The 25,721-nt window shown below is 26.8% G+C and overlaps 1 long non-coding RNA gene across 1 annotated transcript in view; it reads left to right on the top strand.

Moving 5' to 3' along the window:
* LOC129610835 (uncharacterized) overlaps window positions 1-25,504 on the top strand; it is a 52,527-nt gene extending 27,023 nt beyond the window's left edge. The window contains exon 3 of the long non-coding RNA XR_008697108.1: window positions 25,198-25,504. This is a non-coding gene — a long non-coding RNA (uncharacterized LOC129610835). The remainder of the gene's footprint in view (window positions 1-25,197) is intronic.
* Window positions 25,505-25,721: the final 217 nt, after the last annotated feature.

Raw genomic sequence — 25,721 nt, 5'->3', positions numbered from 1 at the left:
GAGTTAATTAAGAAATCTATATGTACATATTATATAAATTTAAATGTATTTATATGAAAAATTAATATAAATGTAGGTAAAGCATAAGGTCAGATATTTGCTGAGCAATAACAAAATTTTGTGAATTTTGAACTGGGATCTGCCTATATAATTATGAGTTTTATCTACCCGTATTTATGACAAATGTTCGACTTTTCTTCCGCCATCTAATATTGTTTGTTTACAAAATGTTTTATCGGAACTTACAACAAATTTCATTGGATAGCTTTATCTTGCATGACTAACACATAAAAAAGTTATAAATTCATATCTTAAGCCCAAATTAAAAGTTTTTTTATTTTTTAACATAAACGTATGAATTTCGAAGTCTAGAGCTTCATGCAATTGCATATTACTGTATATACTACTCTTTTACCATAAGAATGCATATTTTACAACAAATTTATGTTTAAGGTTATTTCCTTTTAAATGCACGTCAAAAAGGCACATTTAAGACTTTTTTCTTTCCAACAATATTTTTATTGAAATTTTGTTAATTGTAAAGTCTCAAATTCCATCTACAGAAAGATGTGCTCAATATGCTGATAAATATCGAAATAAAGATGGTGATAAAGATCGAAAACGTACTTACCGGCGGTAATACTTTTTCGAAATAGATTGTAGGTTTTTTAAAAAATTTAAAACGTTTAAAGTTTTTTTCGCTTAAAAACTTTTTTTTGAAGAATAATTACCAAAAAATTCCATCTCTTTGGAGGATGGACTTGTAATTTGTATAATTTACGCTTTTCTATATTTCAATTTTAATTTACTTATAGGCCAAAAGCGAAAATCATGGACAGGATTAAAAAATAAGTTATTTTGATTTTATTTTGATTTTTAAATAATTTTACGTGCGAACTAAAAATACATAGGTATTTGATCAATTTTTCCTTATATAATTCAACAGCTATGAAATTTCGATCTATGTCGATTACGTTATGTATATATATATATATGTACAGGGTGTTTAGCATAAAGTGGCAAATAATTTCAGGGAAGATTCTTTGATCAATTTCCAGCGAAAAATTGAATGGGTGGGCGGGGTGCAGTTACAATTCCCTCATCCGCTGCAGATATTCAACCAAAAACTCAAGATATCAACCTCCTGGGACAATTTGTTCAATGTCTCATGATATCTCAAAGTATCCATCAACTGCGGGTAATCCGAAGGAAGATGCTCACCTTTTATAAAAACTAAACATCTAATAACCTAACGATAGTTTAAATATAACTTCAAACGCTTTCTGAATAAACTAAAACTAGACATACATACATTATATTGGCTTATGATCTATGAATTACATATATATCGTGAGCAATATAAATAACACAAAAAATATTTCCCGAGAAATCAAAGAATTTTCATATTAAAATTATACGCATATTGTACCTTGTTTTTTTATTACTTGTCACGGTCAAGTTAATTGCTATACCTAACTACACCTAAGCGGCAATTAAAAGTTTGTCATTTAAAATTTTATATAAAACAACATTCAAAAATTTAATCTCGTCTACCTTTTTTATACAAAAATGATCTATTTAACTTTAATGAATTATTCTTTGCCGTGTCATAAAATTTACTAATTTTGTTCTAAGACCATTAAATCTTTTTCAATATTAATTTTAACCATATCGAAAAATTGATAAACGAAAGTTGTACCGAATTAAGCTATTCTCATTTGAAACTGTAAAGTGAAATGAAATCCAAGATTTAACCTGACAAAAGTAGCCACACAAGCCCATGCTTTGTGAAAGAGCATATTTACCTACTAAATTCTAATTCTGGAATTTTATTAGAATGTAAAATTTAGTGCAGCATTTCAGCATTTAAAATAATTGTAATCTATTGATTAAGAAACAGCGTAAATAAGAAAAAATGAATTTTTTCTGAGAGTAAATGCCAGTGGGTTTTACCTCAATATCCCCAAAAATAGAACTAAATGAAAAACTTCAAACATGCAATCAGGATTATTAAGGATATCAAAAAATTTTTTACAGCAATTTTACTGGGCGTGCTAAAGTATGCCCCCCTACTTACGTAACGGAATTAATTCAGAAAAAAAAAAATTTAATTTGATGGAGAAAAAAGATTTTTGAATAAGTTGGGAATAAAATGAATATTAAGTCATTTTATTCAATTATTTTTCCAATAATTCAGTGTTGAGTATAATTAAAATTCTTTCTTTATATCATCCTTTTAGCAAAGTATCTAAAATAAAAAAAAAAATATTAATTCTTTCACAAAGGTGTACTTAAACAAAGAGACTCGAAATTGACACCAAACATGTTTTTTTTGATTTTATCTCTTCATTGAAATTCACAACAGCAACTCTTTCATCAATAATATAATAATAAAAATAATAATAATAAAAAAAAGAAGAAACAATAATAAAGGATAAAATAATACCTAATACTCTTCATCCAGATGTTTAGAAATTCTCCTTTTCAATCACCAATATTGAAAACCCGATTTCTATGTACTTAAAAAAGGGGATTTTAAATAACGTTATTTCAAAAAAAAAAAATTATTTTGTTTTTCTTCGGTGGAGCGTTATTCTCAATTAAGGTACACTGCACGCTAAAAAGGTGGGTATTAGAAACAATTAAGGTACACAGTTTTGTTTGTTTCGTTTTTCAATTTTTCTTTCATTTGCTTTTTCCTTTTTTTTTGCTAGAAAATGTCCTGAAAATAAATGAAAATGCATAAATTTCATGAAAAATAGATTTTTTAATTCTGCACATGCGGTTATCCTTTAAATCTTGTCAATTTATACTCAAAGAAAAGGACGAATTTGAATTAAAACAAGAGGAAGTATATTTAGAGAAAAAAAGAAAATGGACATGAAAAAAAAAATCAAAAAACAACGACATAATATTAAGTATGTACATATGTATGTATTTATTAACACATGTATAAGCAAATGTACATGCATTTTCTGTCGTTACGCTTTTTAGTACAGCGGCGGCCTAACATGAAAAGAATAAACGTAAAATTCTGGTAAAATCATTTTTGCTTCAATTTTCTTTTTTTTTGTTTTCAATTTATTTTACGGTTTGTTTGTTATGCTTATATATATTTAAGGTATGTATATTTACAAACATATAATAGAATATAAAATGATTGTATATATATACATATGTGCATGTAGATATGCCAAATTCGGTATAATGACAAGTATAGTATGGTATAGTGTATAAAAATGCAGGTCTGGGTGACTCCAGTTCAATGACATGATGGTGAGTGTTTGAACTGTTGCTAAAATTTTATTGAAATTTTTGCGTACATATTTAAAATAGAGTTTAGTAGCTTCGTTCATTCATCTGTACCTACATAAATATGGGTAAATATTATTTTTATATATAGAGAGTTTAATACCTTTTTAATATTTTTCCTTGTTTTCTGAAATTAAATTTCTTTAGAAAGTGTTTTTTAGAAGAAAAGTGTATGTTATTATATTAATGGCATGACAAAATTTACTTTCTACACTAAGTCCTGATTCTACACTTTTATTTTTATACGTTAGATATTTTATGCCCCTTACTATTAAAATTGTGTATTAAAGTTTATAAATTCGCACCTAATTATGCTGATTAAAAGAAAAATAATTATAAAAATTTTATGAATTTTAGTAAAAAAATGTTATAGGTTTTAATTTTCCAGCCAAAATATAAAGAAAAAAATATTATTTCTTCACCTAACCAACAATACATGGCAAAACTTGTAAGACCTGAATGCCAAATTTTTGAAAATTATATATTTTGCTATGCAAATGTACCGAGAAGTTTTTATAAGAGAATTAAACTGAAAAATAAATTTGTATAACAATTTCAAAAAATTGGCTATATAATGTACATACTTACACACGTATGTTAATAATAATTTTTATTTCAATAAAAAAATATTATACGAGTATGAGTTCAATTTTACAAATTGTAAGTAATAAACAAGTAAAACCGACAGAATAATACCCTGCAGTTTGACAATCCGAATTTAAATATTTCCTTTTAGAAATGTCTAGAATTAGCTTTAATTGTTAAATGGCAATTACTCGAACCTGTTAAACTTCCCGGATATTATGTCTTACCTATAAATGGACACAGGACTGCTAAGTTTCATGTATCTACGTTTAATATTTTTCCAAATATTTAAAGTTTTCATTTGGAGTTGTATGGTAGCTATCCGAACCAGTGCCGCTATTCCATTAAAATTCTCAAAATATATGTAGAACGTAATTCGACAAACCTTTACGAAACTTGATGTTATCTATTAGTTTTTGAAATTTTTTATTGAAGGTTTTATAAAAAAAACCACTTTTAGTTGTGTGGCAGCTATCTGAATCCGTCATCCGAATTGGTTCAATTATAATAGCAGCTGTCGCTGGCACAAAAGCAACAACTTGTGAAAGTTTGGTGTCGATTGCATTATTTGTTTTTGAGTTATCGTGCGCTCGGAAGAACGAATATCGACGCAGAATTTTACGCTGAGCAAGAATATATATATATATGTCCATACCGGAGATGACTCCTTCAAGTGGCGAGAAACTCCATATCAAAGTTAATATACCCTTGATTTGAATTTTATACAAAACTTGAAATAAACTATATTACTAAATGAACACTTGCATTTTTGTAAAAAATTTAGGCTTTTATTAAAGCAGATGCAAGTGATAAACAAACTAAAATAATTCTTTCAAAAAATTTATTTTTATTTATTTTTATTAATTTTTAAACTTTTTTCCCTAAAAATTTTTGAATAAATAGAATAAAAATATGAAAATGTTCCGTTCCACGCGTGCCATAGAAAATTCGAAACGTGCCAAGTCTGGCGGGCATGTCAATGATTTGCTATATAGGATATAGAGCATCGAAAAAAGTACCAAACATTTCTTAGATAATCTACATTTTTTGAAAAATTATTAGTTTTCAAATTTTATGTTTAAGCGCAGCTATTACTCGAAAATGGTAAGTCTGACACCAATTAAACGCCTTCGGTTATATAGCTACATAAATTTAGAAAAAATGTTGAGAACAATACATTGCTCCAATTTCAAAAAAAAAGCTGCTAAGGAATTTTATAAGAAAAATATTTTTTATTTTAAATTAAATTAAACAAAAGTACTCTTAGATATCCCAGCTCCTCACACCAACACGAATAATGTTTAGCAACAAGGCTAACGAATCATTCTACACGCAACTTCCACACCATCCCGCATTTTATGTGTAATTTTAAAAATTAGTTTATATAGGTAGTCAAGATATAAAGTACAGAAAATGAGTTCCAGCTTGGGTGTACTACAGTAATAAAAACACTGTGAAGTTAATAATTTCGAACAAATGGTTTAAGTCAAGAGATGCAGTGTATTACTGACTTGTATTTTAATAGTTTCTTTTATTTGTACACCTTTTATACCTTTAAGTCGTTGGTACAATAACAATTAGTTAGTGCAGCTCTAATAGAAAATTTTCATTCATATTTTAGCAAAAATGAAAAAATTCAATTTTTAAATTTTCGCTTTTAATATTTTTTTTACATTATTTTTCAATATTTATATGCATAATATTATTTTACATAATTATACATACATTAAACGTATTAATGTGTATTATAATGTACCTAACAGTTTTTAGGAATTGTTCCATTGTATTAAGGAAATTACTTTAATTCTGTCATTTTGAAAATTTTCCAGGTAGCTATATAAGGTATTGTATTTCAAATTCATAGTAACTATACAATAAATTTAATACAATCAATCCATAAAATGACCTATTTACGTTTTTTATATTATTATTTTATTTTTACCTTTATTTCCTATTTTTAAAACATATTTGTTTCAGAGTAGTTATGCTGTATATATATATACATACAACTGCAATATGTATATTTATAATAAATATTTATTTATATAGATATATGAAATATGTTCAAAAATAATTTCAACCGGAAAAACTGTACAAAATGCTTTAAAAATAGCAACATAAATACAAGAGAACAAAAACAAAAAATTACAAAAAAAAATTCTAAAAACCAAAGTAAAGTGAAAACTCTTGTTTGACTGTAAATCATACCCACGTGAATAATTCTCATATATCCTTACGTACTCCTGCATATACATAATATATTATATCCTTTTTGGGTTTTAGACATACAGAAATTTTTACTTACAAAATACACTTATGATATATTAATAAAGGAATAAAGAGTAAATTTTATTTTATTTTTTTTTATGAAAATTTTAAAGTTTTTTCGAATACTTGTAAATTTAGAAAAAAAAAAAAACAAAGAGTTTTTTTTTGTCATTTTCTTAACCAGGTTTCATTTTATTTCATTTTAGTTTAATTTTTTTTTTTATGTAGTTACTTAAAGAAAAACCCATTTTATACCTTTTAAATAACAATTTTTGATATCGGGTTTTTTTTTTTGCATTCCCTTTTGATGTTGGCATTTATTGCTATTGAAAATCCCAAATAAAATATTTATAAACACATAGTAAATTTATAGTAGAAGCACATATTATGCATATAGACAAAACTACAGAGTGTTTAATAATATTTAAATGTTTTATCAATAGTAATGGAAATGTTTCTTTTATAGCAATTAAACGGTAGACGTTATTGCATTTTGTATTTTGGTGCTAACCACTTTAAAATAGCACATTAAGTGTAAGTTCTCAAACATTTGTGGAAATAATGGGTAAGAAGTTGCACTTAAAAATATGCTTTTTTTAAGTTCAAATGCAAAATCCTTAAAAAAGTATTTGTATTTATGAAAGTTGAGTAATTCAGCTAATTTGAATAATTCAGCAAATAACAAAACGCGAAATTTAATATTTGTTGAAATTTTCGAAATTTGGATGCAGATAATTCGTATGCATTCCCAAGTAGTTAAAAACCACTAATAATTTGAAACATGGAGTATCCATATAATAATATATTTAGTAAGAAAAGCAGGAAAAATTAATATAGAAATATTTTTATTAGATAGAGATCTACGCATTTTATTATCTCATTAAAAATAACATGCAAAAGATCTAAGAAGATATTAAAACACTTATAGCTTAAGTGTTTAACTTACAATATCAGACGTAAGTAAGAGTCATTTGTTCATTCCAACTCGATTAATTACGATGGAAGCAAACTGTAAACAGTATTAGTTTTTTTTTTTTTTTTCCTTCTTTACTCCTAGGAGGAGTATAGGGCTAGTGCATGATATCTATCATGCCCTAGTTTCTTATAGTCATAGAGAGTTAGCTAGGTAGGTGACTAGCCTGCCGTAGTTTTATTTATATTAATTATTTGAGGTTATTAATATTTACTGTTTATTTTTCTTAGTTTTTAGTATCGAATGAATATTTGAAAATTACTTGTTTTTTAATATTTATTAGTATTGCATATTAAGTTATATAATATTGAATATAATTTTTTATAGTGACCTGACCGGGGTTTGAACCCGAGACCCTTCGGTTAAAGGGCCGGTGCCATAACCACTGCACCAATGATCAGATAAACAGTATTAGTAGATAGTTTTAAATTTAAAAATAATTAAATTGAAAATTAAATTAATTAATTTTAAATTTAATTTTTTTTTAATTAATTAATTTACCGAAATTAATTATATTAAAAATTTTCGAAAAAGTAAAAATCATGGTCTTGCGTTTTATTTCTCTTAAAACTATGTTACTTGATTGTGATTACTAACAATAGCCTTAGAATACATATAAGGAAATAAAAATCAAACTTAAGCTACAACATCAGCAAAACAAGTTCAAATTATTCATAAATTTTTATTTTTAAAATTTTTTGATTATTAATTAGCATATAGAACGCAAACTATAGTAGAATTTCAAAAATACAGGTGGTTTGAGAAGATGCAGGACTATATGGTTAATAATTAGGAGTAATTTAACCGACATAAAAAGAATTTTTAAAAGAACTTTTACATTCATCCATATGTAGCCACTGTTTCTGCTAACTAATTAATTTTGCTATTGTATTTAACAATCAAAAAGCAACGATTATAGCGATTTTTAGTTACAGACAATTTAAAATTCATGAAGCAGGTCTATATAGTTTAGCAACCATATTTAGACGCAACATATTGATAACCTTGGAAAAATGAAGCCACAGAGATGTGTTATATTGTTGTTCTTTTTTGCTTCTATTTGTTTTTCGTTAAGTGAAAGTTTTAATACTAAATACTAAAATTTTCTTAACACGTTGGGTACCACTGCACCACCGCCGTCGTCGTGTTAATTTTTTGGTGATATTTATTTTCTTATTTCAAAATGGAGTGTTGCTATTTCCAATTTTTAATATGGATTCGTTACATTAATAATATTTTTCACTTTAGTTTCTTCATTGATTTGAAATTGAATGTTATAAAAATTTTTGAAAATCATACATGCTATTGAATTTTATATGTAGGTTTCTTATAAGAATAATATTGGCTCCTTTATTCATTTTCTTTAACAAAATGTTTTATAAATCAAACAAACTTACAGTTGAATTCTTTAAGAGCACCAGATAAATGATGGATGCAATTAAACTTGTAGCTACTAGTACAAATGTTCTTTCTTAATTAAGTTAATTACATTAATCAATTAATGTATAAATACGAGTATAAAAGAAAGAGAAAACCCAAAAAAATAATTTTTCTTTTTTTCAATCCACTCATCTGAAAAGACTAAAATTTTTATATGATATAATTAAATAGTACACTGGATAACCTAGCACTTAACAGTTTTAAGATTTTGAAAAATATCTTAGTTTATCAAATCAAAATTTTTTTGTGACTTCTCTCCTTCTCCTGAACTTCACAAAATTCTAAAAATTAGTTCCGAAACTTTCCAAAGTGTCGATTTTCATTTCTATACTCTTTCTATATAAGATCTTTTAAATTTCAATAAGTGGCAAAATGTAACAGTCATCTGTACATAAATATTTAGCAAACAAAATTCATCAAATCTTATGTTAGTACAAATTTTCCGAACATTATTACTCTAACACTTCTCCTAAATTTATGCAAAATTATAAAATATAGTTAACTTTATCGAAAAACTTTTCTATGTTTATGTCTACCTATGGGTTTCATCAACTACATTTTTCAAAAACTAATGTCGCATTCATATTTTTACAATACTGGAATTAAATACTGCTTCTAACTAGCTTTAATTACACACTCTGTTTTTTATTTATAAATTTATGTGTACAATAAAAAGCATAAAACTTGACACAATACACAAAATAACTGTTAAGGATCACTTTGTTAGGTGTCCATATTATATTATTAAAATATTTATATTATATGTATTTCATATCCTTTTTCTTTTCTCTATACTTGTATATCCTTTCTGCTTTTATTTAAACATCTTTTTTTCTCTTTCAATTTAAGTGTTATTACATTTTTTATCATCTTATAACAAATCGATATAAGTGGTACCTTTTTACTTGGATTTTCAAATTGATAATGTAATTGGTTTTTATTACTTAAAAAATGATGACAATAACAACAAAATTAAAAAAAAAATTTAGAAAAACAAAAGGATTAAATTAGAAAAATAAAAAACTACAAAAACACAACTACGAAGAAATTAAATGAGGGTGTAAATTGTTTGGATTTATTTTTACTCTAGTTTCATTTGATTTTGTCTTTTATTTTACAATAAAAATATTCCAGTATATTTTAAGAAAAATTTCTACAAAACAATATGAATTTTAATTAAATAATATAACCATCACACTGTACAATAGGGACATATACATGGACAAAAACATGAAAAAGAATAAAACTATTAAATGCAAACTTTGAATTAGCTCGAATTATTCAAAATACTGGGAGATCATTCTGATATAAGATTCCCTCCGTCTAAGTACTTGCAATACACCTGTTCAATTAAACTATATCTTATCGTAGTACATCATATTATTCAACCCCGCAACATCACCATTTCGATTAAGCTTTTGAAGATTGATTACTAGTTGTAAAGAAGAGAGTTGAATCGAACATTCTTCTTGACGTTTAAAATTTGGTTAGGAATTAAAGCCCTTTGGTTATTTGGTTATTTCCAATATTTTCATAAAAATATTAAAAGATTTAGTAAGTTCTTTCCATCTTGCCTGTTTGTTAATAAAAGTTCATTGACATTTTATACAAATATTTTTTAAGTTTGTATGCAATTTTTATACCGAAATTCCTGACGACGATTAACACTAGGTGCGAGCCGTTGGAGGATTAAAACGTCCGGGTCGGGGCTACTCCTCAGCGCATTGTGTCGCAGCTGCTGAAAGATAGACAAAAGCGAAATTAAAATTTAATTCCAACTTTCTGCGGGCCAAACCCTTACCTGGTCATGTGAGGTTAGATTAGCGTGACGGGATTTGACCAGGTGTCGAAGGTTGATATCGGAGACAGATTTCCCAAAGGAACTGGGTGGAGATTTAAAAAGGTGACTTCTAGTCGAACGTTCAAGAAGTTATTGTAGAAAAACGGCACATTTGTGCTACTTGCAGTGCGGTTAAATTGTCGCACGGGTGTCAGCAACCATAACACTTCATTTCAAAATGTAAATTTCCATATACTACATTTCAACTACTTATTTTCTCAAACAGAACCTAATTTCTTTTAGATATATTTGGAATATAGTATTTCTGTTGTGCTAAAGCAAAACAATAACTTTAATTCAAACAATTACTTAAACAAATCGAGTACTGCTTTAATGCTATAAGAGTAATGAATAAATTCTTCAATTAGAAAATAAATTTTGAGAATAAATCTTTTAAATCGCTTCCAGTCTAAAGCAAGTACTTATTTTCAATTATAATTCACGCAAAAAATTACTTCCCAATTATTACAACTTTCACGTTTTCGTCTATACCTTTCAAGAAAGAATTTTTTAATCAAGAAAATATTAATCAAAGTAATAAATTTTTAAAAAAAGGAAGAAAATATTTTATTTGAAAGAATGAAATTTATTTCACTGGTTAGATTAATTGTACTTTGGATGGTTGAATACCTTAAGGGAGAGATAAAACACATCGCTATAACTTGATTTTAAGAAAATCCTTAAAAATGAATATCTGTACACAGAACTGCAGATATGATATAGTCGGGACTGCTCAGAAATTATGCTAAAAATTTGCAAATGAATAATTACAAACCAGTTGAGAAATTTTATTAAATACGATAAGTAAAGTTTTTAATTTTACAGCATTTTTTGCAAAAAAGTGAAAATGAATAAACTTTTTTTTCCATTTTAATTCAAGCCACTTTTCCATTGATACCATATATATACGACTACATACATGCATTGAATTAAAAAGCATTGACTGAAGTTAAATTTTCTCGACTTTCATGTTTATACCCGTTTGAACGTATGTTCGAAGAGTGTACTAAATTTGCTTTTCCCTTTATAACGCTAAGAATTAATGGTCTGATATATAGGCTCAAGGGTATGCTTTTAATCAGCGTCGAATTCTGAGTTGATTTAACTTAGTTGATTCTGAGTTTATTTGTGTCCGTCGATAACTCAAAAACTAATTGAGCTAAGTTAAGCAAATTTTTACAACTGATAAATGCCTTAACCCGATTTAAACTGAATATGATCGAGGTACTAGTTCGGCTAGCTGACATACAACTTCAAAAGTTATTTGGCTATATCTTGAAAACTGTTCAAACTGTTCAACGGTTCAAACTGTTTTTCGGTATATACAATACCGAAATTTCACAGAAAAAGAAATATGGTAAAATGGCAGCTATATTTATTAAAAGCTGTTGAGATCTTAGCTTAGTAGCTGCCACATAACTATATAAGCTGTGCCGTCAGAGCCCACAAATGCTGAGCAAAAGAATTTGGTGATGTGGTCATCATTTTCAGTGAAACTCTTTTAGATTGTATGAGTTTATATGGTAACTATGATTTATGTATGAAATAGCGTTAGACAGAAAAGGCAAGAAGTTGTATGAAAGTGTATTCCAATTATTTCTGTTATTCAAAATCATTTATTCGTACGGGTATTACAGAGTTAACAGGGTCAAACTACATCTGTTCTCATTATATTATGAAATTGCAGCCACCAACTTTACCAACATTATAGGTTCCACCCATTTTTTTTAAAATACTTCAAAACTGTCTTGAATTGCGGTTGGAAATTTAAAAATGAGTGTATAAGCTATTTATAATATTTAAAAATGAGTCTATAAGCTTATTTTACCAGTACCATACAAAAATAAGAGTGAGTGAGGACTAGTTTTACAAGTTGAATGAAAAATCTTTATTACTTTCATAAAAAACATTAAACTAATATTTATTGAGAATCGTATATGATTTCCACTTAAATCTACTCATATGCATATTGGTGCACATCAATTATTTTTGCTCATATCCAAAAAAAAATCCGAAAAATATACTATTACCAAAGCATCTTTGCTATTTTAAGTAATAGTAATTTAATCATTTTAGTAGATGGAGTTATTAATTAACGAACAGATTTGTTCAAAATCTCAATCAGCAAGTTAATAATTAACTTGAGTAATGAGTTAATAATTTAATTTTTTTTTCTACTAGGTGAAAAAATCCCTAAAGACGAAGAAAGACAGCACTACCTGCCTTTTCCCTTCGATAGTTGGGGGGCGTGACTCCTACCTTAAACAATCACTTAAACTCTAAACGGATAAAACTGGTCCCACAGACTAACTATTAACTCTGCGCTTACTTGGTTTTTCCGTACAGGAATTAAATACTTTCCATAAGAAAATTGGTATTTCGTGTTAAATCGAAAGGTCTTGTTCGTTAAAGTCTTACTGTGATAACGCCATTGTCTAGCAGCCGAGCTGCTTCTATAATTACATGCTGTTCTAGACGAGTCCAATGCTTTGTAGCACAACTCCCAATTTCATCTACAACCAAAGCAATTATTAAAGAACCTGTGAATGTCACTGTTACGTATATACCATACCGCATTAGCGGTATATACGTATATGGTATGTGTTTCTTCTTTATATGCTCTTTCCACCTTAGCTTGACATCTAAAGCCATTCCTAGGTATTTTAATGAGTTATGGATTGCGACGTTCGTTCCATTTAAGTTAACTTGTGGTGGATTCACTATTTTTCGATTGGTGAACTTTATGTGAACCGACTTTGTTTATTCAATTTTATTTTCCAATCTTTCGGCCACTGGCTCTTTTTGGCTCCAGCGATTTTTTTGTTGAATCGTCAATGTTTGATCATACTGTCAATATTGCAGTATCGTCAACAAAAGTGGCTACCGTAGCATTCTCTATTTGCGAGATCAATCGTGTAAAGCAAGTACAACGTTGGGCCCAATATACTTGTAATAATAACGTTGGGCACATCTGCTCTAATTTTTCTAATTGGATAGTTGTAAGTAAAACAGCGTTAATGTAAAATTTTTTAACTATATGTCCAATTAAAATTTCCAGGTGAAGTCTTCTTTTAATTTTACCAATACCAAAATACCAAAAGCCATAAAAGCTGATGAATAATGTAAATTTATCACAGTTCGTATCGTAATGACATTATTACTTGTATAAAGTATCAATCCTTATGATAGACAATAGAATAATTTGTACATTCAGTGGTATGAGTAACAATTCCAGTAAGGGAATATACAACAGGTCTGAGAAGAAAATCCAAGAATCATCAAGGATTTTAATAAATATTGCAATATTATAATTTATGAATTGACTTCATTTTTTTGGTTTCTATTTAACCCCAAAACACGATTGTAATAAGAAACTAAGATTGAAAATCTCACAAAGGATATATAATTTTGCAAAGCAAGTTACATAAATAAATAAATCATAATATTTCAAACCTAATTAAAAAATGCATGCATTTTAGTCGGAAGATAAATTTTTCATTTCTAATTTCTCAGAGGAAATCATATAGATTTCCATTGTTTGATAAATCTTGCAAGGCTATTGTCGTGAAATATTTAATGGAATGCTGAACTGTTCTATCATTATGCAAATAATAATGTCAGTAATCTTTAAGACATCATTATCTCATCAACTTTTTATACAACTTCATTGTGCAAATAAATGCAAGTTCTATGAAGAGCATATTTATTTAAGTCTTTCCCAATTTATGAGTTTTTCTCAAATGAATCACAAAAATTTTAATTGAATAATACCAAGAATTTTCCATGTACGACTATTGACTTATAAAGACAGAGTTAAGCAACAGAGAAGTTTCGATTCATCTTCATCATTCTTTCGATGTACTACATCTATACTGCATTTAATTGTGTAGATAAAAGAACTTAAGAAATTTTGAGTCAATCTACATCAATCTAATGGAAACTATAGGTTATCGAAAGTTAAACATTATTGAGTAAACAAGTTGTTTTTAATTTCCTTATAACAACTAAATATTGTTTGCCTAACTGTACGGAATTATTTATAGTCACGTTTAACTTGAATATTTTTGTGCTACAGGACGAAATGCTGTAATGTTTTTCATAAAGCTTGTAAATATTGTTTTGGCAGATTTTTCAAAAATCACCCCAAAAATTCTTTCGCGTTATCGACACACCATCACGCGATCTTGCAGATAAGCAGATTTTGTAGTGAATAATCATAGTGGTCTTAGATCACAATCATATTTTAGACATAAATTTTAAATGGAGCAAATTCTTCAATCGACTTTACTCTATTTTAAATAAAATGCAATTTTACTATAAAATTAGATTAATCTGAAAGTGATGAAAAAGATTTTAATCAAAAGACTTAGTGTTCTTCGCAAAAAGGCAAATCCTTTAAAATCTATAATGAACTTTGATAATATTGTCCTTAAAATTTTGAATTTTCATAATAAAAAGCAAATTTTAAAAACAGCTTATGTCACTACTAACTACCCAAAAATCTTAAGAATTTTTTTAAAAGTTCATTTAATAATTACGTGAATTGAACATTTTTCATGTCTCATTTTCTTCGTGGAACCTTTCAAATTTACTCAACAAAATATTTTTAACTCAATAACTAAAAATCAATACAACATTGATTCATTACCAGTGCCTATAATAAAAAAGGACAAAAATAAAGTATAAAAAGAGAACAAAATAAATAAATCATGTCGTCAACAAAATTTAAATTTGTATTGAAGGTCGTTCAAAAATCAATGAAATGGAAATTCTTCTCGATGATGAAAATTAAAAAAGACCTTTTTTTTTCTATACTTTAACTCGTAAAATGATTAGGAAGGCATTGAAGAGAATCATAATTTTAAAGTATTTTTTTTCTTTCTGCTTGTATTTTGCTAAATATAAATAAAAGAGTTTGTCAAAAGGTCGAAATTTTTTGTTGTGGAAATTTTGCAAACCATGCGTTATAAAAATTATGGCAAATTAGAGAGAATATTCAAGGGCTTAATAGAAAAAGGTCTTGTAATTCGTTTAATAATTATGTTAGTTTATTATAGCACAAAAATTATTTTGAAAATTTCATTTATTATAAAGGAAAATTTTATTGTTTTTACTGATTACATTTTTATGATTAGGTAGGTACTTATATCTTGTAATATCAAAAAAAAGAGTCCATAATTTTTAGATGCCATTTTAAAACTAGAAGGAAGTAAGTAATTTTCTGGTTACTCAAAGAATTGAGTTTGCGTATGAGCATTAACAAATTTTGAACAACAATTTAATGTACTTAATTGACTCAATTTGTAAATTATAAACAAACTGCCAGATGTATGTCTTAATCAACGCAGATTCTTACGATGAGCAAATATAACATGAACGTATACATATTTCCATCTCTTTTTTTGTCCCTTTTCATTAAATTACCTTTTAGTTTTTTAACAAAATTTTATTATAAACTAAAGTTAATCTAATAAGCTTTTTACACAAACTTCTTAAAATTCTGAAGTGTAATGGTATAAACGGTTTAGAGCAACGCGATTGTTGGGGATTATTGCACTCAATCTTTTATTTCACTCGAAAACATCAAATTTTAATGCATTCAATTTTTTTAGCTGTACAAAAATTTCAGAATTTAATTCATTTAAAATCATTGCAAAATTACTTTACTTTGAAAGCTGAAATTATTTTTTAAATTCCAAGTTTTTTACTTTACATTTTAATAAAAAAAAAAAACATAAATTTTTCTCCCTTTCACTTTTAATGCTTTGCTTTTATTTAATCAATTTTATGAATTCCATTAAAAATCTTATTATTATCTTTTCTTTTCGAGAAATTAAATAATTTTCCACTTAACTCAACTAGAGAATTTTACCTTTCTACTTCTATATAAAATAACTATTATCATAAAGCATATTATTTTTTTTTTTGTAAAAAAAAAATTATAATTTTATTTATTTTCCTATTTGGAGTTTCAACAAAACAAAAAAAAAACAAAAAGAAATAAAACTAAAACAAAAATGGACGAAAACAACAAAATACAAGGAAACGTATTAAAAACGCGCGAAATTAAGTTAAGTTAGAAGAAGAAAAATGTGAAAAAAAAAATTATTAAAGAGAAAGAGAGAAAAATGAGAAAACCCCTGGTAACACAATTATCTTTTTAACTAAATAAAAACCATATTACACGAAATTCTATAAAAGAATGTGAAAACCACTTAATGGAAAAAGAAGATTTTAAAGCCGCTTATAGCCTAGCATATCTACCATCCTATGCCACACTAAATGACAATCATACACACGTACATACATTAATAACTACTCGTACAGTATGGCAATATTTCCTTTTTCTTTTCGATTTTTTGTTATTTTTTGTTTTTATATGTAATAACACTTTTTACTTAAAGAGAACAAAATGGAAAAATTTTACCAAAAATAGAAAACAAGATTCAGGAACCATGAATGTATCAAAATTATAAAACTCTATAGGGAGTATTGCAAAAGTATATGAGTAAGTAAGAAGAGAAAAACAAAAAAAAAAAAACTGATAAAAAATTATGAGCTAAATGAGGCAAAATATAAAATTGTGGTTGATACGAAAAACTTTAAGGCAATATTAAGCACACAAAGCAACGTCAGTGTCTCTCCTAAATTTAGGAAAAGATACTAGACTTATAGTGGAATATTAAAATACTAGATTGTATAAATCAATTCCAAAAAGTATTTATTAATTTTTACAAAAATGTTAGCATATAACACCTACATGTAATCTAAGTGTTAGATTTTATGGTTTTGACTGATTCCTTTCACAGCTTATAACAACATTTTGTGCTCCTCAACATGATAACTGTGAAAAATGAGTTAGAACATGCTTCAAAGTTAATTTAAAATTATCGCTTTAAAATCTAAACTTTTCTTATTTAATTTAAATGATTAATTTTCGACAAATGACCTTATCAATTTTTTTCAATTAATAGAAGTACTTTAAAGATTTGTCGTTGTAACCATGACAGTTTCACAAGTAACGATTTTATTTTGTAGTGGATAACGATACCGAGTTAATATTGTTACAAAAAAAATAACAAGAACACCCCAGTACATTCCCTGATTTATTCTTGGTCTTTTTCAAAATGGAAACTGAAATACGTAAGTCACTTTCATTTCAAAAAAATTTTTGCATAATTCAATAGAGTAAAAAGACTATTAAGGAATGCAAGTGATGAAAACAAAACATCAAAGAAATAAGGATGAAAAAGAAAGAAGAAAATCAAAAAAAAAGAAAGAAATATGCTTGACGAGAAATTCTTTATTAGAGCGACAAAAAGTGAATAATGACAACAAAAAAAAAAGCAAAATAACAAGATCAAACAAAGAAAGAAGAAAATTTAAAAATAAGAAAAGAAAAACATTTTTCCTAGATAATATTATTATGGATTTTCCGTTTTCCCACTTTTCTTTGGCTTTCTTTTTTTTTTTTGTTTTCTTTATGTGTGCTGCTCCACGTTTTAATAAATTTTTTAACACTTCGTGTGAAATGACAACAGAAAAGAAAATACAGATTAGGTCGAAATGAAATTAGCTTAGAAAAGATAAAAGGAGAGTAAAAAATTAATATTACAACAACAATTTCCATAAAGAATCCACGAAATTAAATCAAAAGACAAAAAAATAATAAAAAAAAATAAAACAACAAACTTAAGGACCGGCGACACTTTTCGATTCTTATAGAACAATTTGTGGTGATGGGGGACGTATGCCTATTATAAAATCGATTTTTAAAATTATTGCTTCTTTCCTCACATTATTCCGTTTCTTGCTCAGATTTTTCTGTATTTTAATATCCTTTTTTGTTAGCATTCAATATTGATGAAGACCTAATATCTAGTCTTATAATATTTTCGTTTCTTTGATGTTTAAATTCAATAATATATACATAGGTGGGTACATTTATAATTTTAATACAGAAAATATTTCGTGGATAGTACAGCTCAGGTCTTTGCTCTGCTTGAATTTTATTCTTGGCATTTTGAATTCAGAATTTTTTCTAAGTTGTAAACGTAAAAGTCCGTACAAATTTTTGAAAAAAAATTTAAGTATTAAAAAGAACAACTAGAATATTTTGAATACGCAGTATTTAAATAATCTATGTTTTTGAAAAAAAAAAAAAAATAATAAAGATGGTTCAAACCAATGGTTTGTAAAGTAGCATTTTTCCCTTTAATAACTGCTGTTCAAAACAATCTGTTCTATATGATAATACATTAATAGTGCAATTGAAGGGCTTATTTGAATTTGAATGAATTAAGAAAAATAATTATATTTTTTGATGGCATTTTCATGTAAGCTTCCAGTTCTTTATAGAAGTTTGGAAAAGCTTCCAGTTTCGGAAATATAACGCGTCAAAAATTTAGACTTTACAAGCGAAAGGCGATAACTGAAGAGCAGAAATGAAATAAGCGAAATAAGTAAAGTAAATAAATGTAAAAAACTTGAAAAAAAAAACGGATTTTAGATAACGGTTAATTTTAGCGGCCATTTTGGTTTTTTAAAGATTAATTATGCTATGCCGCTTTGTTACAATAAATAATTAAAAAGGGCATTTTTAGGACCTTAAGACTAAGAGGCTATAACTTTTCAAAAGCTATTGAACAGTTGACAAAAGGAATCACTATCTCCACTTCAATGGACCTATTGCTAAAGTTTATTTGTGTGTGTCTAAGACGATTAATTGTTTTTGAATTTATATGTCAGCTGTTGCAAGAATTTATACAGTCACATCCAAACAGAAAGTTTCTTTATAGTGCAAAAGTATAAGTTATTATTAATTTTTAATAAGTTTAATTATTAATTATAATATAAGTTTAATTATTAATTAATAATAATTATTATTATTAATTTTGAAAACTATATGTTATTATTTGTAATTAATTTTGAAGTAGATTTTTACTTATGTAACACTTTATTTATAAAATATATACAACAAAACTATGTAAATCAAGGAACGGGGTACATTATAGACAATGCGTTCGTTCAGGTACGACGACATTTAACTGCAAAAAGTTTATTTTGTTGCCCTAAGACAGGCTAGATAATTTCGGTGGAAAACTCAAGAAATAAAATTTGGTATTATAATAACTTCTAGATACTTCTCTTACTGTATACAATGCTAATCGGTAAAAAACAAATTGAGTCCAATCCAAATATTAAATGAAAAATATTCTATTGTCAAAAATTTATTATCGTTACTATTTTCAGGTTTTTAAAAGTTTTTATAATCTGTTTGATTTTATTAAGCCTTATGCTATTTGCACTTCAACACAATTACAAGAAGATACTTTAAAGGCTTTAATGAGCACATATTGCAGTAAAAGGCATTTAAAACGCTTATGTGCTTTTTAGTTAAATATATTTTGACTTTATGTTCAGTTTACTCGAGACAAAGCCTTACGCCAAAAATTTGATAAAATATAAAATTCTATTCTTTATAATAAAGCTTTTAAATTATTGTTTTTTAATAAATTACAAAACCTTGTCAATCAGTAACCGATCATGATAGACTAAACTGCAACAGATAGAGAAATAGATAAAAGCAAAAAGAAAGAGACTCACATCTTTCATGGTTTGCGGACGTTACTGAAAAAATAATAAAATAATTTCAATTATGACAACTTTCTACATGCACAAATTAGAAAAGTATCATATTTTAGACTCGGCTTTTGCAAACAAAAACTACTTAGATTTTGTAATATATAGTAGTTCGAAAATTGTAAAGCATAGCGAAAAGAATGAAATTGAGCTAAATTTTTTTTCTCTTTCCATTGAATTTCTAATGGTTTCTAATGGTTTTAAATCAATTAATTTCCAAGTTCTTCTTTGTTTTACAAAAATCCGGGGATAAAGAAAAATTTTCATTCAAACAACTAAGACGTTTTTTTGCATACTCCTTGTAAATTCATGCTTTTTTTGTTTTGAGTATTAAAAAGTATAGTTTCTTATGCTTAACCCTTTCTAATTTTCCAATCTGATGTTTTAATTTTATTTTCGTTTTGTATACCCATAAAGTAACAAAAACGTCCTAAATTTTGAACTCACAAATAAAATAATACACTCGTAATGACATACGTGGCTGAATGTTAATTCGAAATATTGGCATAGATTGATATTATTAACGGTATATTTTTCTATAGAAGCTACGATAAGATGTGCAACAAAAGTGAAAATAACTTTCATCTCATTCGCTTAAAAAAAAAACCGAACGAAAAGCTTAACAGCAGGAGAAAAAAAAGTATTTCAAGTAATCATTTGAACAGATCCCTTTTGGGATACACCTGTAATTCATTCCATGTAATAGATACCAATTGTATTCTTTGTTGTTCTTTATAATGTACAAGAATGCATAAACTTGTTTAAATATGTTTCTATTTATACATACAAGTACAAATACATTTTTATAATTTTCCAATTGCACAGATAATTTCATTCTGTCATTCTGTTTCTCTACAAAATATTTTTAGATATCATGTTTCTCTTATCATTTTTGCTATTTTGTCTCTCTTCTCTTTTGTTACATGTGACTTCTATTTTTCGTATGCTTTAAAACATATTCATTTTTCCTTATTGTACTATGACTCCTTCCTTACCCCTCTTCCACTCTTTTCAAAGAGTATTTTTATTTGAATATTCTATGTTTTATAGATTCCTGCTAGTGACATCTATATATTTTCTATGTAGCTAGTTGAATAAATTTTGCCATTTTTTTTTCATATACAAGGTGTTGCATTTAAAGTTACAATAGAAAGTGAAAATTGTTTTCGTCTACTTAACCGTTTCTTAAGCTAATAGAAAAAGTTTCTATTAGCTTACAGTTGTATCAAAAAATTCTTGTGGTTATATAAGTTAATTATAAATATTGTTTTTCCCATATTCGAGTATTCGAAGACGTCGTTGCTTTCTTGATTACTCAAAAAATTAATCAGTGGACAAGCTTCCACAACTCTTCATGTCGAATAATCAATTTTTTCTTTTCATCCCTTTCCATTACTCCTACAATATGTGAATTGTGTAACGATATTCCAAACCTATTGTGATTTTCGCAATGAAATTATACAGTCTGGCTGGTACAAATGAACAAAACAATTCTGTTCGAGTATGAAAATGCGTAAAACAAACATATTATATGTAGACATATTCACTTCAAGTCTTATAAGTTAACTGAGTTATAAAGTTCCCTTAAAAATCATATTTTTCAAATAAACAATAGGAATTCAGCACCCTGTACAATGTAAAAAATTTCTTTGTTATCGCAAAAAAAAAATTCGATTTTCTGCATTATTTGCAACATACATACAAAATTTTATATTATGTGTACATACATATAAGAATGTATGTTGAATGTAATGTGTATGTACATGTATAATGTGCATATACATACATAATATAGTCAGTTTATATTGCTGGTAATATAATCATCCACTTTTAACATTCCAAAAGTGTTTTATTTTATCTCTCGGAATGTCTTTTTGATTTTTAGAATGCATAAAAGTATTAATTTATTACTATAGTATCCATACAAGGAAACAACATATATATATACACAAATATTATAATTTATATGCATAAATACTTTAAATTTTTGAATACCTCGGAAAATTCTACAATAAAAAATTCCAATACGCAGTAGGGTAAATTGGTATATTTCATATTATTTGACATTTTACCTCACATCCGAATTAAAGAATATCTAAATCGAAAAGTGCTAAAATCTGAATGCAAATCTAAAACTGCAATTTCGCGCAATTTGTATTTGAAAATTGATGTTAAATCTCTCTTAAAATATCTTAAAATAAGAGAGACATAGAAATTTTTAAAGATACCAAATGTTTATATTCAGTATTCACATTAATTTTTAATTCCAATCAATTATTTTTATGGAAAACCACTGCTCTTTAGGTTGCTTGGGTCAAGTTCAAGTACTTTTTTTTGATCATACATGCACCTCCTTAAATTTCTTTTGAATTTCTCTTAAACTCCGAATTCGATCAGATTTTTCAAGCCATTAGTCATACATACTTGCTTACATACTTTTAGCCCTGTTGATATGCTTTAAGTCATTTATATTATTACTGATAATGGATATGAGAAATCACGTAAGACTCCTATTTTATAAATAATAGTAACTTGATAAACAAGAAAACAAAACTCTTGACCTTACTAACTATGATTTAAAGTTTGTGCCAACCATTGAATAATGTTGCAATATTGCAAACATGGGGGAAATTTTTTCAATGGTGAGATTCACATACGCGAGTTAAAAAAATTTACAAATTCAATATTAGCCATTAAAATTTTAAAAATTTTTAAAAGCGGTTAAAAGAACGTGTGTTATAATATACTAAATTTATATCTTACCTTTTGTAACGTTAAAAAATAATGGTCTGAAATATAGACCGTATCTGGCCGTCTGTCTTACTTGTATCATTAGGGCTGTTATGTGCGATAAAAATCATTACTTCTTTTCTTGTGGTGATGCTGCCATAAAAATTCGAAAGTCGTTTGGCCTTATATTAGGGATAATATTGAAATAACTGTGCTGAAATTTTCCATAAACTTATGGAACAATCAAAACACAGCACTTAAAATCATTCATGCGTACGGACATCACATAGTTGACACGGTCAACTCTCTTTTTTTTTTAAATTTAATCGTAATTTCTTATTTTATTCATTGTACGGTCCGCACAATTGTAAGTAGGTCCTACTTAAAGAAAAAACAATTATAAAATTATTTTTATACAATGTTAGACCGTGTTCCCAGTTCAATATAATAAACAACGTGACAATATTCTGAGAATTATTGAAAATGTTAACTTTGTTACTATTTTATAGTTTTTTTCTTCAAAGGCGTTTGTATAACAGTTAACTTGGAGTATAAGGACATTTTTGTTTTTCCTATTTTATTTTAGGTTTTGGGTATTCCCTTGGTTTCTTTTATATTTATTATAATGTCATTACATAGTTTTTGCTATCGAGACGTTTTTGTAACAATGTTAGAGTTTTCATTTTCTATTTTATCATTTTTCCTTAAAATTTATTTTTTTTTTTATTTGGTATTTGTTGTTTTTGTTTTTCTTGCTTTTCAATTATTTTCAAAATGCAATATAAGACTTTGGTATTTTAATGCAAACAAAGAAAATAAAAAGTAAATGAAGTTGTCTTTAAAACATTTGATGGAGAATTCTGCTAAGAAGAAGAATAGAAGCAAGAAACTATTTCAGGAATAAAAGGCTATGACTGTTTTTAATACTTTTTTCCAGTTTCATAATTCTTTATTTTGACATTTTTAATTTTTAAATATAAAATTTCAAAAATAAAATTTAAATGTGTAGAATAATTCGAAATGATTGTAAAAGATTTTAAAATGCAATACTGTCAAGTTTTTAAAATAAAAAGCAAGTATTTCAAAACACAATTTCATTTTATTTTTCATACACATACACGTATATACATGTATAATATTATTATTGAATTAAAACTTCCAAAATTTGTAATGAGATAGCAGGTTTAGAGCAAGTATGTATTAACAAATTTAAAATTATGAAATCCGTTGCAGTAGACGTTACTGTACTATTCTAAATACATACAACAGGTAAATTTCTTCGTGCAATAAAAGAAGACTCAAAGCTTAAAAATTTTATAATGTCGACATAATTTTAAGACCATCACGACATGGTAATTTCATAAAACTTTCTATACAATTTATTAAAAATTTTCCTTCTCAGGGTCTTATAGAATCAGATACGTCAGGTCACCGATTTTTTTGTGGCATCATTCACTACTTAAAAGACGTCTTCAACCTAATGGCGTGACTATACTTCCCGAATCAATTTTGTTCAATAAATTTTTGGAGCAAACTCTTATTAACGATATCTCATGAAACCTAATTCAGCGACCTTTAGAATAGCTCACTGAAATTTATTACTGAAAAAATGCTAATGTTACAAATCTTTGAAGGTCTCTTTACGGACGCCTATAACTTTTATTTCAAAGGTTTTAGCTTATCTAAAACTAATAATGTAGTATTAAATAACCCCACTCAGGCTTGACTATTTTGTACTACATTATTCACACTGATTTTGGTAGGTACGTCACGCAAAATATGATTACACATTTTTCTTCTTCTTGAGTTTTCTTTAACACATGTCATAGCTGCCATATAAAAACAATTGGCTGCATTAAAATTGTTAATTTCTCTTCAGCTAATTTTACGATCAGGAATAGAACACAAATATTTAATTTCAAAAAATTCCGTTAAATTTCTTACATATCATTTAAATGTACTCGTAAAATCGCCCAGTATTAATTGTTAGTTTCTGAACTCTGATATTTTCATAAAACTTACAGTTTTGTTGTTTTACCTTTCTATAAATAAAATGTTAAATTTCCATTGATTTGATTTTTTATTTGTTTATAGTGCATGAAAATTTATCAATTCGTAATATGTTCAAAGTAAGTACAAATATAAATTTTCATTGAAATCGGTTGTCCTGAACTTGAGAAGCATGAGGCCAAAATATTCATAGACAAACAAACACCTCTCTAAAAATAGGTTATTTACGGTTTCCGAATATAGAAAAAAGATTTCCTTTCACCTAAGTTGTGTGCCACGCGGACGGTAAAAACTAAATACGTAGTTACCAAATAAATATCTTTTACAAAATAAATTTAAAATAAGACTCTTTAAATTTAAATTTATTTTTAATGTTTATTTTATATTTCTTTTTCAGGTAAATGTCAAAAATGCAACGATTTAAAGTATTTTGTTAAAAATTAAGGTAATTTTTTTTAATGTTTTGGTTATTATCAAAACTTTGTTGATATGTTTATGGTTAAGAAGGAAGGGCTTGTCATTTTAATATATCGAAATTGACAACAACACCAAAAAAATTCGACGTTCCGGAATGCAACAAATTTATCGGAACCAAACTCACAAAACAGTTCTGATTAAAAATATTGCAGAATTTCAATATGAAGTGCATAAACTTTTATAAAATTGGTAATTAAGTGAATGTTATGGTAAAAATTTAAAAAATTTTTTTGGGAAGGTGTGATCACTAATATTTATGGACACTGGTTGTTTGAATATGAATTGTCATGCGTTTACAATAATATCTTCTCAATCGAATAGTTGTTGTTTAGAACAAAATTCCAAAATAGTATGGTAAACGCCATGACTCTTCTGGTAAATGAATTTTAATAAGAAAATAATTTTTATTATAATTATTATAGTCTATGTCTCTATATGATGCAT

The sequence above is a fragment of the Condylostylus longicornis genome, unplaced genomic scaffold (genome assembly GCF_029603195.1).
Source record: "Condylostylus longicornis isolate FDR11 unplaced genomic scaffold, ASM2960319v2 ptg000048l, whole genome shotgun sequence".
NCBI lineage: Eukaryota > Metazoa > Arthropoda > Insecta > Diptera > Dolichopodidae > Condylostylus > Condylostylus longicornis.
This window is presented reverse-complemented; position numbering and strand designations above follow the sequence as displayed.